The 13,022-nt window shown below is 47.7% G+C and overlaps 5 non-coding genes across 5 annotated transcripts; all 5 read right to left on the reverse strand.

Moving 5' to 3' along the window:
• Positions 1-224: 224 nt before the first annotated feature.
• On the reverse strand, positions 225-415 carry LOC136604784 (U2 spliceosomal RNA). The gene has a single exon (XR_010789882.1). It is a non-coding gene; the product is annotated as a U2 spliceosomal RNA (small nuclear RNA).
• Positions 416-3,033: 2,618 nt separating this feature from the next.
• On the reverse strand, positions 3,034-3,224 carry LOC136604786 (U2 spliceosomal RNA). The gene has a single exon (XR_010789884.1). It is a non-coding gene; the product is annotated as a U2 spliceosomal RNA (small nuclear RNA).
• Positions 3,225-5,844: 2,620 nt separating this feature from the next.
• LOC136604787 (U2 spliceosomal RNA) lies at positions 5,845-6,035 on the reverse strand. Its single transcript, XR_010789885.1, has one exon. It is a non-coding gene; the product is annotated as a U2 spliceosomal RNA (small nuclear RNA).
• A 2,621-nt stretch (positions 6,036-8,656) lies between these two features.
• On the reverse strand, positions 8,657-8,847 carry LOC136604788 (U2 spliceosomal RNA). The gene has a single exon (XR_010789886.1). It is a non-coding gene; the product is annotated as a U2 spliceosomal RNA (small nuclear RNA).
• Positions 8,848-11,453: 2,606 nt separating this feature from the next.
• LOC136604789 (U2 spliceosomal RNA) lies at positions 11,454-11,644 on the reverse strand. Its single transcript, XR_010789887.1, has one exon. It is a non-coding gene; the product is annotated as a U2 spliceosomal RNA (small nuclear RNA).
• Positions 11,645-13,022: the final 1,378 nt, after the last annotated feature.

Genomic DNA, 13,022 nt, shown 5'->3' on the forward strand with positions numbered 1-13,022 from the left:
CTGCCATATGAACTGGTGTGTGTGTGTGTGTGTGTTTTGCTTCCAGTTGTACCTGTGCTGTGCACACTCTGGCAGACGCAGCTGCTCAGTGGATACAATGTTGCGAGCAGACGGGCTGAGTGTCAATCAAAGTGCTTGGGTGGTAGCAGCAGCCGCCGCCACAGCTGCGCTGCACCTCTTGCTCGTCGGTTTTGTTTTTCTGCTTTTGGAAACTGCTGTAGGAAAGGGGGTGCACCGGTCCTGGAGGTACTGCAATACCAGGTCAATGCGTGGAGTGGACAGAGCAAGCTCTTTTTCCAGCTCCCTGTTCTAAAAATCCATTTAATATATGGTCCCCAGATAGGGGACGTATCAGATATTAAACTGATAAGAACAGATACTACACTTGATCTTAGCCAAAAGGCCGAGAAGCGATAACCCGAAATGGGTTTCACCTGTAGCCCGGCCCGCCCAACTCCACTTCCAAGGCTTGAGGCAACACGCTCAGCCAGCACTCTGGGCGCACCCACAATGCACCCAGGCAGCTGGGAGAGCTATTAAAACTTTCCATAGCCCCGCCCCACGCCTTCTCAACCGCGCCCAGCCTCACACCCTCAGTCCTTCCTCTTGCACCGTGCTCACGCATCCTAGGCTTGCAGAGCCTGCTGCTGCTGCTACTGCAGGACTCGTCAGCTCCCTACAAAGGATGGTTAAGCCGGCGATGACACTAGAAGCAAGCACTAGTTTGTCTCTGAAGGTGCGTCGGTCGGTCGGTTGGAGGGATCTCTTCGGCCGGCCGCATTTCCAGTGGGGACGGATGGAAACTTTTAACCTAAAATAAGGGAAATTGGCTTCGGCCCCATAGGGCTTTATTGCCTTCCCCTGGGCCAGCATTAGTAGACCCTAGTAAGGAGAATATTAGAGCGGCATGGTCATCCGAAGAACTTAAAAACATACAGCAGGCCTTTTTTGCCCGCCCGCCATACATACATACATACATAACTACAGATTTTATATTTTTTTTTACATATATACATTATATATACACACACACACACACACACACACACACACACACACACACACACACACACACACACACACACACACAATCTTAAATCTATCTTTAATCTATATCTACAAAATCTGTAATTTAGAAATAATCCATATCTATATTCTACATAATTAATAAAGATAGATAGATAGATAGATAGATAGATAGATAGATAGACTCACTCACATACATGCATACATACATACATACTGTATGCAATTGAGCCAGGTGTTTGGAAGGCTGACGATGTCACTCCTTTGTGATGTCATCAATTTAGAAGCATTAATACCGGGCTTGGCAGCCATTTCAGTCAGTCTCTGCTGCAGCTGGGAGACGGGAGATGGTCTTTATTTCCACCAAGAAGCTGCAGAACTACCGGTAACTGCATCATTTTTATTTTATTCAATATAGGTTTTATTGGTTTCATGGAGGGGGGGAAACTTTTGCCTTATCTCAAAGCAATGTAAAATTAACTTTGACAATGAAACTTAATAAATCAATTTCGAGTTGAACTATATCATGTTTGTCTGTGATATTTTATAAGGTCTACAAACAGGGGAATGAGGGGAGGGTAAGGGGGGGGTAGGTATCTATGACACGGGAGAAAGAAAAAATAAAACAAAAAGGGGGGGGGGGGCGGGCTCCGGAATTGTTGTTTCTCTTTACGATTGTGGTTTAAACGTGTTACTCACATGTCCCTGTCTGTAACCACTTGGTAAATAGGGGTGAGCCGGGCATCTATCCATATCGCCCAGGTGTGATACAATTTATCATAGCCTGACGGCTCATCTGGAAGCCTCATTCTCTCCATACGCTCTATTTCGTGGATCATTGCTATTTTTAGTGGAGTGCATTTTTTATGCAGCACACAAGGGGGAGACAGCGGCCTACCAAAATCGAGTTGGCTGCTGCTGTGGCTTTCTTTTTTTAAAAAAAAGGTAGGTTCCGTTCTTCCATGGTGAGGAATAGGCAGGGAGGTTCGGTTTTTGCCAGCTGGGGAATGCTTATAGGCAAGGCCTTATCCCTGGTGGTGCATGTAACGTCAGACCACGTTTCAGCATTCAGTCAGTCAGTGGCTGACAAACGAGCTCCATGCAAGTTTACATTAAACAGACACATTTCTTTCTTTACTGTATTGACTGCGGTCTGTAATCGAGCGGTTGAACTGTTTCTGTGTCCATGCATTGAATAAAGCAATACATCCTTGTAAAGTAGGCGTCCGTTCGTTGGAGTTCTTTGCTCCCCGAGTGTTGCTCCATCTCTAAACGTTGGCCTGGATCTTCATGGACGAATACTGCCCATCCCACGTGGAGCGTGTATCTCAGCCCGCGTGGAGTGCTGCAGTCCAATGAGGTATTCCGTGCTACATAGCAAGCCTTGGGCCTGTGTGATTGGGGGTCCGCTGCTGTCTGTCCACTCTGAAGCGCGCATCCGGGGCCGGCCGCTTTTCGACTACCAGCGACTGCAGGTCACACACACAGGCTGGTTGGAATGGCCTAGCATTATCCTGATCCGGAGGTGTAACTTGAAGCTGCGGGGCCCCAGTACAAAGTCTGGAACTGGGCCCCCAAACTATAAAGCGTCATTGATAGCATTGGTTTACAATGTGGGGAAGAGAGACTTTATGGGCCCCCTAGGGCTCCGGGCCCCCTGCACATACACCCATGACCCGAATACGTGGAGCATACAGACGCAGGCTGCCAGGATACGCTGTGCCTGCCCGATGTTTCCAACTTGGCTATTAGCGCAGCGGTAGGTACGAACTATAGAGTGCGGCTGCCATATGAACTGGTGTGTGTGTGTGTGTGTGTTTTGCTTCCAGTTGTACCTGTGCTGTGCACACTCTGGCAGACGCAGCTGCTCAGTGGATACAATGTTGCGAGCAGACGGGCTGAGTGTCAATCAAAGTGCTTGGGTGGTAGCAGCAGCCGCCGCCACAGCTGCGCTGCACCTCTTGCTCGTCGGTTTTGTTTTTCTGCTTTTGGAAACTGCTGTAGGAAAGGGGGTGCACCGGTCCTGGAGGTACTGCAATACCAGGTCAATGCGTGGAGTGGACAGAGCAAGCTCTTTTTCCAGCTCCCTGTTCTAAAAATCCATTTAATATATGGTCCCCAGATAGGGGACGTATCAGATATTAAACTGATAAGAACAGATACTACACTTGATCTTAGCCAAAAGGCCGAGAAGCGATAACCCGAAATGGGTTTCACCTGTAGCCCGGCCCGCCCAACTCCACTTCCAAGGCTTGAGGCAACACGCTCAGCCAGCACTCTGGGCGCACCCACAATGCACCCAGGCAGCTGGGAGAGCTATTAAAACTTTCCATAGCCCCGCCCCACGCCTTCTCAACCGCGCCCAGCCTCACACCCTCAGTCCTTCCTCTTGCACCGTGCTCACGCATCCTAGGCTTGCAGAGCCTGCTGCTGCTGCTACTGCAGGACTCGTCAGCTCCCTACAAAGGATGGTTAAGCCGGCGATGACACTAGAAGCAAGCACTAGTTTGTCTCTGAAGGTGCGTCGGTCGGTCGGTTGGAGGGATCTCTTCGGCCGGCCGCATTTCCAGTGGGGACGGATGGAAACTTTTAACCTAAAATAAGGGAAATTGGCTTCGGCCCCATAGGGCTTTATTGCCTTCCCCTGGGCCAGCATTAGTAGACCCTAGTAAGGAGAATATTAGAGCGGCATGGTCATCCGAAGAACTTAAAAACATACAGCAGGCCTTTTTTGCCCGCCCGCCATACATACATACATACATAACTACAGATTTTATATTTTTTTTTACATATATACATTATATATACACACACACACACACACACACACACACACACACACACACACACACACACACACACACACACATCTTAAATCTATCTTTAATCTATATCTACAAAATCTGTAATTTAGAAATAATCCATATCTATATTCTACATAATTAATAAAGATAGATAGATAGATAGATAGATAGATAGATAGATAGATAGACTCACTCACATACATGCATACATACATACATACTGTATGCAATTGAGCCAGGTGTTTGGAAGGCTGACGATGTCACTCCTTTGTGATGTCATCAATTTAGAAGCATTAATACCGGGCTTGGCAGCCATTTCAGTCAGTCTCTGCTGCAGCTGGGAGACGGGAGATGGTCTTTATTTCCACCAAGAAGCTGCAGAACTACCGGTAACTGCATCATTTTTATTTTATTCAATATAGGTTTTATTGGTTTCATGGAGGGGGGGAAACTTTTGCCTTATCTCAAAGCAATGTAAAATTAACTTTGACAATGAAACTTAATAAATCAATTTCGAGTTGAACTATATCATGTTTGTCTGTGATATTTTATAAGGTCTACAAACAAACAGGGGAATGAGGGGAGGGTAAGGGGGGGGTAGGTATCTATGACACGGGAGAAAGAAAAAATAAAACAAAAAGGGGGGGGGGGGCGGGCTCCGGAATTGTTGTTTCTCTTTACGATTGTGGTTTAAACGTGTTACTCACATGTCCCTGTCTGTAACCACTTGGTAAATAGGGGTGAGCTCCGGGCATCTATCCATATCGCCCAGGTGTGATACAATTTATCATAGCCTGACGGCTCATCTGGAAGCCTCATTCTCTCCATACGCTCTATTTCGTGGATCATTGCTATTTTTAGTGGAGTGCATTTTTTATGCAGCACACAAGGGGGAGACAGCGGCCTACCAAAATCGAGTTGGCTGCTGCTGTGGCTTTCTTTTTTTAAAAAAAAGGTAGGTTCCGTTCTTCCATGGTGAGGAATAGGCAGGGAGGTTCGGTTTTTGCCAGCTGGGGAATGCTTATAGGCAAGGCCTTATCCCTGGTGGTGCATGTAACGTCAGACCACGTTTCAGCATTCAGTCAGTCAGTGGCTGACAAACGAGCTTGCAAGTTTACATTAAACAGACACATTTCTTTCTTTACTGTATTGACTGCGGTCTGTAATCGAGCGGTTGAACTGTTTCTGTGTCCATGCATTGAATAAAGCAATACATCCTTGTAAAGTAGGCGTCCGTTCGTTGGAGTTCTTTGCTCCCCGAGTGTTGCTCCATCTCTAAACGTTGGCCTGGATCTTCATGGACGAATACTGCCCATCCCACGTGGAGCGTGTATCTCAGCCCGCGTGGAGTGCTGCAGTCCAATGAGGTATTCCGTGCTACATAGCAAGCCTTGGGCCTGTGTGATTGGGGGTCCGCTGCTGTCTGTCCACTCTGAAGCGCGCATCCGGGGCCGGCCGCTTTTCGACTACCAGCGACTGCAGGTCACACACACAGGCTGGTTGGAATGGCCTAGCATTATCCTGATCCGGAGGTGTAACTTGAAGCTGCGGGGCCCCAGTACAAAGTCTGGAACTGGGCCCCCAAACTATAAAGCGTCATTGATAGCATTGGTTTACAATGTGGGGAAGAGAGACTTTATGGGCCCCCTAGGGCTCCGGGCCCCCTGCACATACACCCATGACCCGAATACGTGGAGCATACAGACGCAGGCTGCCAGGATACGCTGTGCCTGCCCGATGTTTCCAACTTGGCTATTAGCGCAGCGGTAGGTACGAACTATAGAGTGCGGCTGCCATATGAACTGGTGTGTGTGTGTGTGTGTGTTTTGCTTCCAGTTGTACCTGTGCTGTGCACACTCTGGCAGACGCAGCTGCTCAGTGGATACAATGTTGCGAGCAGACGGGCTGAGTGTCAATCAAAGTGCTTGGGTGGTAGCAGCAGCCGCCGCCACAGCTGCGCTGCACCTCTTGCTCGTCGGTTTTGTTTTTCTGCTTTTGGAAACTGCTGTAGGAAAGGGGGTGCACCGGTCCTGGAGGTACTGCAATACCAGGTCAATGCGTGGAGTGGACAGAGCAAGCTCTTTTTCCAGCTCCCTGTTCTAAAAATCCATTTAATATATGGTCCCCAGATAGGGGACGTATCAGATATTAAACTGATAAGAACAGATACTACACTTGATCTTAGCCAAAAGGCCGAGAAGCGATAACCCGAAATGGGTTTCACCTGTAGCCCGGCCCGCCCAACTCCACTTCCAAGGCTTGAGGCAACACGCTCAGCCAGCACTCTGGGCGCACCCACAATGCACCCAGGCAGCTGGGAGAGCTATTAAAACTTTCCATAGCCCCGCCCCACGCCTTCTCAACCGCGCCCAGCCTCACACCCTCAGTCCTTCCTCTTGCACCGTGCTCACGCATCCTAGGCTTGCAGAGCCTGCTGCTGCTGCTACTGCAGGACTCGTCAGCTCCCTACAAAGGATGGTTAAGCCGGCGATGACACTAGAAGCAAGCACTAGTTTGTCTCTGAAGGTGCGTCGGTCGGTCGGTTGGAGGGATCTCTTCGGCCGGCCGCATTTCCAGTGGGGACGGATGGAAACTTTTAACCTAAAATAAGGGAAATTGGCTTCGGCCCCATAGGGCTTTATTGCCTTCCCCTGGGCCAGCATTAGTAGACCCTAGTAAGGAGAATATTAGAGCGGCATGGTCATCCGAAGAACTTAAAAACATACAGCAGGCCTTTTTTGCCCGCCCGCCATACATACATACATACATAACTACAGATTTTATATTTTTTTTTACATATATACATTATATATACACACACACACACACACACACACACACACACACACACACACACACACACACACACACACACACAATCTTAAATCTATCTTTAATCTATATCTACAAAATCTGTAATTTAGAAATAATCCATATCTATATTCTACATAATTAATAAGATAGATAGATAGATAGATAGATAGATAGATAGATAGATAGACTCACTCACATACATGCATACATACATACATACTGTATGCAATTGAGCCAGGTGTTTGGAAGGCTGACGATGTCACTCCTTTGTGATGTCATCAATTTAGAAGCATTAATACCGGGCTTGGCAGCCATTTCAGTCAGTCTCTGCTGCAGCTGGGAGACGGGAGATGGTCTTTATTTCCACCAAGAAGCTGCAGAACTACCGGTAACTGCATCATTTTTATTTTATTCAATATAGGTTTTATTGGTTTCATGGAGGGGGGGAAACTTTTGCCTTATCTCAAAGCAATGTAAAATTAACTTTGACAATGAAACTTAATAAATCAATTTCGAGTTGAACTATATCATGTTTGTCTGTGATATTTTATAAGGTCTACAAACAGGGGAATGAGGGGAGGGTAAGGGGGGGGTAGGTATCTATGACACGGGAGAAAGAAAAAATAAAACAAAAAGGGGGGGGGGGGCGGGCTCCGGAATTGTTGTTTCTCTTTACGATTGTGGTTTAAACGTGTTACTCACATGTCCCTGTCTGTAACCACTTGGTAAATAGGGGTGAGCTCCGGGCATCTATCCATATCGCCCAGGTGTGATACAATTTATCATAGCCTGACGGCTCATCTGGAAGCCTCATTCTCTCCATACGCTCTATTTCGTGGATCATTGCTATTTTTAGTGGAGTGCATTTTTTATGCAGCACACAAGGGGGAGACAGCGGCCTACCAAAATCGAGTTGGCTGCTGCTGTGGCTTTCTTTTTTTAAAAAAAAGGTAGGTTCCGTTCTTCCATGGTGAGGAATAGGCAGGGAGGTTCGGTTTTTGCCAGCTGGGGAATGCTTATAGGCAAGGCCTTATCCCTGGTGGTGCATGTAACGTCAGACCACGTTTCAGCATTCAGTCAGTCAGTGGCTGACAAACGAGCTCCATGCAAGTTTACATTAAACAGACACATTTCTTTCTTTACTGTATTGACTGCGGTCTGTAATCGAGCGGTTGAACTGTTTCTGTGTCCATGCATTGAATAAAGCAATACATCCTTGTAAAGTAGGCGTCCGTTCGTTGGAGTTCTTTGCTCCCCGAGTGTTGCTCCATCTCTAAACGTTGGCCTGGATCTTCATGGACGAATACTGCCCATCCCACGTGGAGCGTGTATCTCAGCCCGCGTGGAGTGCTGCAGTCCAATGAGGTATTCCGTGCTACATAGCAAGCCTTGGGCCTGTGTGATTGGGGGTCCGCTGCTGTCTGTCCACTCTGAAGCGCGCATCCGGGGCCGGCCGCTTTTCGACTACCAGCGACTGCAGGTCACACACACAGGCTGGTTGGAATGGCCTAGCATTATCCTGATCCGGAGGTGTAACTTGAAGCTGCGGGGCCCCAGTACAAAGTCTGGAACTGGGCCCCCAAACTATAAAGCGTCATTGATAGCATTGGTTTACAATGTGGGGAAGAGAGACTTTATGGGCCCCCTAGGGCTCCGGGCCCCCTGCACATACACCCATGACCCGAATACGTGGAGCATACAGACGCAGGCTGCCAGGATACGCTGTGCCTGCCCGATGTTTCCAACTTGGCTATTAGCGCAGCGGTAGGTACGAACTATAGAGTGCGGCTGCCATATGAACTGGTGTGTGTGTGTGTGTGTGTTTTGCTTCCAGTTGTACCTGTGCTGTGCACACTCTGGCAGACGCAGCTGCTCAGTGGATACAATGTTGCGAGCAGACGGGCTGAGTGTCAATCAAAGTGCTTGGGTGGTAGCAGCAGCCGCCGCCACAGCTGCGCTGCACCTCTTGCTCGTCGGTTTTGTTTTTCTGCTTTTGGAAACTGCTGTAGGAAAGGGGGTGCACCGGTCCTGGAGGTACTGCAATACCAGGTCAATGCGTGGAGTGGACAGAGCAAGCTCTTTTTCCAGCTCCCTGTTCTAAAAATCCATTTAATATATGGTCCCCAGATAGGGGACGTATCAGATATTAAACTGATAAGAACAGATACTACACTTGATCTTAGCCAAAAGGCCGAGAAGCGATAACCCGAAATGGGTTTCACCTGTAGCCCGGCCCGCCCAACTCCACTTCCAAGGCTTGAGGCAACACGCTCAGCCAGCACTCTGGGCGCACCCACAATGCACCCAGGCAGCTGGGAGAGCTATTAAAACTTTCCATAGCCCCGCCCCACGCCTTCTCAACCGCGCCCAGCCTCACACCCTCAGTCCTTCCTCTTGCACCGTGCTCACGCATCCTAGGCTTGCAGAGCCTGCTGCTGCTGCTACTGCAGGACTCGTCAGCTCCCTACAAAGGATGGTTAAGCCGGCGATGACACTAGAAGCAAGCACTAGTTTGTCTCTGAAGGTGCGTCGGTCGGTCGGTTTCGGCCGGCCGCATTTCCAGTGGGGACGGATGGAAACTTTTAACCTAAAATAAGGGAAATTGGCTTCGGCCCCATAGGGCTTTATTGCCTTCCCCTGGGCCAGCATTAGTAGACCCTAGTAAGGAGAATATTAGAGCGGCATGGTCATCCGAAGAACTTAAAAACATACAGCAGGCCTTTTTTGCCCGCCCGCCATACATACATACATACATAACTACAGATTTTATATTTTTTTTTACATATATACATTATATATACACACACACACACACACACACACACACACACACACACACACACACACACACACACACACACAATCTTAAATCTATCTTTAATCTATATCTACAAAATCTGTAATTTAGAAATAATCCATATCTATATTCTACATAATTAATAGATAGATAGATAGATAGATAGATAGATAGATAGATAGATAGACTCACTCACATACATGCATACATACATACATACTGTATGCAATTGAGCCAGGTGTTTGGAAGGCTGACGATGTCACTCCTTTGTGATGTCATCAATTTAGAAGCATTAATACCGGGCTTGGCAGCCATTTCAGTCAGTCTCTGCTGCAGCTGGGAGACGGGAGATGGTCTTTATTTCCACCAAGAAGCTGCAGAACTACCGGTAACTGCATCATTTTTATTTTATTCAATATAGGTTTTATTGGTTTCATGGAGGGGGGGAAACTTTTGCCTTATCTCAAAGCAATGTAAAATTAACTTTGACAATGAAACTTAATAAATCAATTTCGAGTTGAACTATATCATGTTTGTCTGTGATATTTTATAAGGTCTACAAACAGGGGAATGAGGGGAGGGTAAGGGGGGGGTAGGTATCTATGACACGGGAGAAAGAAAAAATAAAACAAAAAGGGGGGGGGGGGCGGGCTCCGGAATTGTTGTTTCTCTTTACGATTGTGGTTTAAACGTGTTACTCACATGTCCCTGTCTGTAACCACTTGGTAAATAGGGGTGAGCTCCGGGCATCTATCCATATCGCCCAGGTGTGATACAATTTATCATAGCCTGACGGCTCATCTGGAAGCCTCATTCTCTCCATACGCTCTATTTCGTGGATCATTGCTATTTTTAGTGGAGTGCATTTTTTATGCAGCACACAAGGGGGAGACAGCGGCCTACCAAAATCGAGTTGGCTGCTGCTGTGGCTTTCTTTTTTTAAAAAAAAGGTAGGTTCCGTTCTTCCATGGTGAGGAATAGGCAGGGAGGTTCGGTTTTTGCCAGCTGGGGAATGCTTATAGGCAAGGCCTTATCCCTGGTGGTGCATGTAACGTCAGACCACGTTTCAGCATTCAGTCAGTCAGTGGCTGACAAACGAGCTCCATGCAAGTTTACATTAAACAGACACATTTCTTTCTTTACTGTATTGACTGCGGTCTGTAATCGAGCGGTTGAACTGTTTCTGTGTCCATGCATTGAATAAAGCAATACATCCTTGTAAAGTAGGCGTCCGTTCGTTGGAGTTCTTTGCTCCCCGAGTGTTGCTCCATCTCTAAACGTTGGCCTGGATCTTCATGGACGAATACTGCCCATCCCACGTGGAGCGTGTATCTCAGCCCGCGTGGAGTGCTGCAGTCCAATGAGGTATTCCGTGCTACATAGCAAGCCTTGGGCCTGTGTGATTGGGGGTCCGCTGCTGTCTGTCCACTCTGAAGCGCGCATCCGGGGCCGGCCGCTTTTCGACTACCAGCGACTGCAGGTCACACACACAGGCTGGTTGGAATGGCCTAGCATTATCCTGATCCGGAGGTGTAACTTGAAGCTGCGGGGCCCCAGTACAAAGTCTGGAACTGGGCCCCCAAACTATAAAGCGTCATTGATAGCATTGGTTTACAATGTGGGGAAGAGAGACTTTATGGGCCCCCTAGGGCTCCGGGCCCCCTGCACATACACCCATGACCCGAATACGTGGAGCATACAGACGCAGGCTGCCAGGATACGCTGTGCCTGCCCGATGTTTCCAACTTGGCTATTAGCGCAGCGGTAGGTACGAACTATAGAGTGCGGCTGCCATATGAACTGGTGTGTGTGTGTGTGTGTGTTTTGCTTCCAGTTGTACCTGTGCTGTGCACACTCTGGCAGACGCAGCTGCTCAGTGGATACAATGTTGCGAGCAGACGGGCTGAGTGTCAATCAAAGTGCTTGGGTGGTAGCAGCAGCCGCCGCCACAGCTGCGCTGCACCTCTTGCTCGTCGGTTTTGTTTTTCTGCTTTTGGAAACTGCTGTAGGAAAGGGGGTGCACCGGTCCTGGAGGTACTGCAATACCAGGTCAATGCGTGGAGTGGACAGAGCAAGCTCTTTTTCCAGCTCCCTGTTCTAAAAATCCATTTAATATATGGTCCCCAGATAGGGGACGTATCAGATATTAAACTGATAAGAACAGATACTACACTTGATCTTAGCCAAAAGGCCGAGAAGCGATAACCCGAAATGGGTTTCACCTGTAGCCCGGCCCGCCCAACTCCACTTCCAAGGCTTGAGGCAACACGCTCAGCCAGCACTCTGGGCGCACCCACAATGCACCCAGGCAGCTGGGAGAGCTATTAAAACTTTCCATAGCCCCGCCCCACGCCTTCTCAACCGCGCCCAGCCTCACACCCTCAGTCCTTCCTCTTGCACCGTGCTCACGCATCCTAGGCTTGCAGAGCCTGCTGCTGCTGCTACTGCAGGACTCGTCAGCTCCCTACAAAGGATGGTTAAGCCGGCGATGACACTAGAAGCAAGCACTAGTTTGTCTCTGAAGGTGCGTCGGTCGGTCGGTTGGAGGGATCTCTTCGGCCGGCCGCATTTCCAGTGGGGACGGATGGAAACTTTTAACCTAAAATAAGGGAAATTGGCTTCGGCCCCATAGGGCTTTATTGCCTTCCCCTGGGCCAGCATTAGTAGACCCTAGTAAGGAGAATATTAGAGCGGCATGGTCATCCGAAGAACTTAAAAACATACAGCAGGCCTTTTTTGCCCGCCCGCCATACATACATACATACATAACTACAGATTTTATATTTTTTTTTACATATATACATTATATATACACACACACACACACACACACACACACACACACACACACACACACACACACACACACACAATCTTAAATCTATCTTTAATCTATATCTACAAAATCTGTAATTTAGAAATAATCCATATCTATATTCTACATAATTAATAGATAGATAGATAGATAGATAGATAGATAGATAGATAGATAGACTCACTCACATACATGCATACATACATACATACTGTATGCAATTGAGCCAGGTGTTTGGAAGGCTGACGATGTCACTCCTTTGTGATGTCATCAATTTAGAAGCATTAATACCGGGCTTGGCAGCCATTTCAGTCAGTCTCTGCTGCAGCTGGGAGACGGGAGATGGTCTTTATTTCCACCAAGAAGCTGCAGAACTACCGGTAACTGCATCATTTTTATTTTATTCAATATAGGTTTTATTGGTTTCATGGAGGGGGGGAAACTTTTGCCTTATCTCAAAGCAATGTAAAATTAACTTTGACAATGAAACTTAATAAATCAATTTCGAGTTGAACTATATCATGTTTGTCTGTGATATTTTATAAGGTCTACAAACAGGGGAATGAGGGGAGGGTAAGGGGGGGGTAGGTATCTATGACACGGGAGAAAGAAAAAATAAAACAAAAAGGGGGGGGGGGGCGGGCTCCGGAATTGTTGTTTCTCTTTACGATTGTGGTTTAAACGTGTTACTCACATGTCCCTGTCTGTAACCACTTGGTAAATAGGGGTGAGCTCCGGGCATCTATCCATATCGCCCAGGTGTGAT

This window comes from Eleutherodactylus coqui, unplaced genomic scaffold, assembly GCF_035609145.1.
Source record: "Eleutherodactylus coqui strain aEleCoq1 unplaced genomic scaffold, aEleCoq1.hap1 HAP1_SCAFFOLD_284, whole genome shotgun sequence".
In the NCBI taxonomy this organism is placed as follows: domain Eukaryota; kingdom Metazoa; phylum Chordata; class Amphibia; order Anura; family Eleutherodactylidae; genus Eleutherodactylus; species Eleutherodactylus coqui.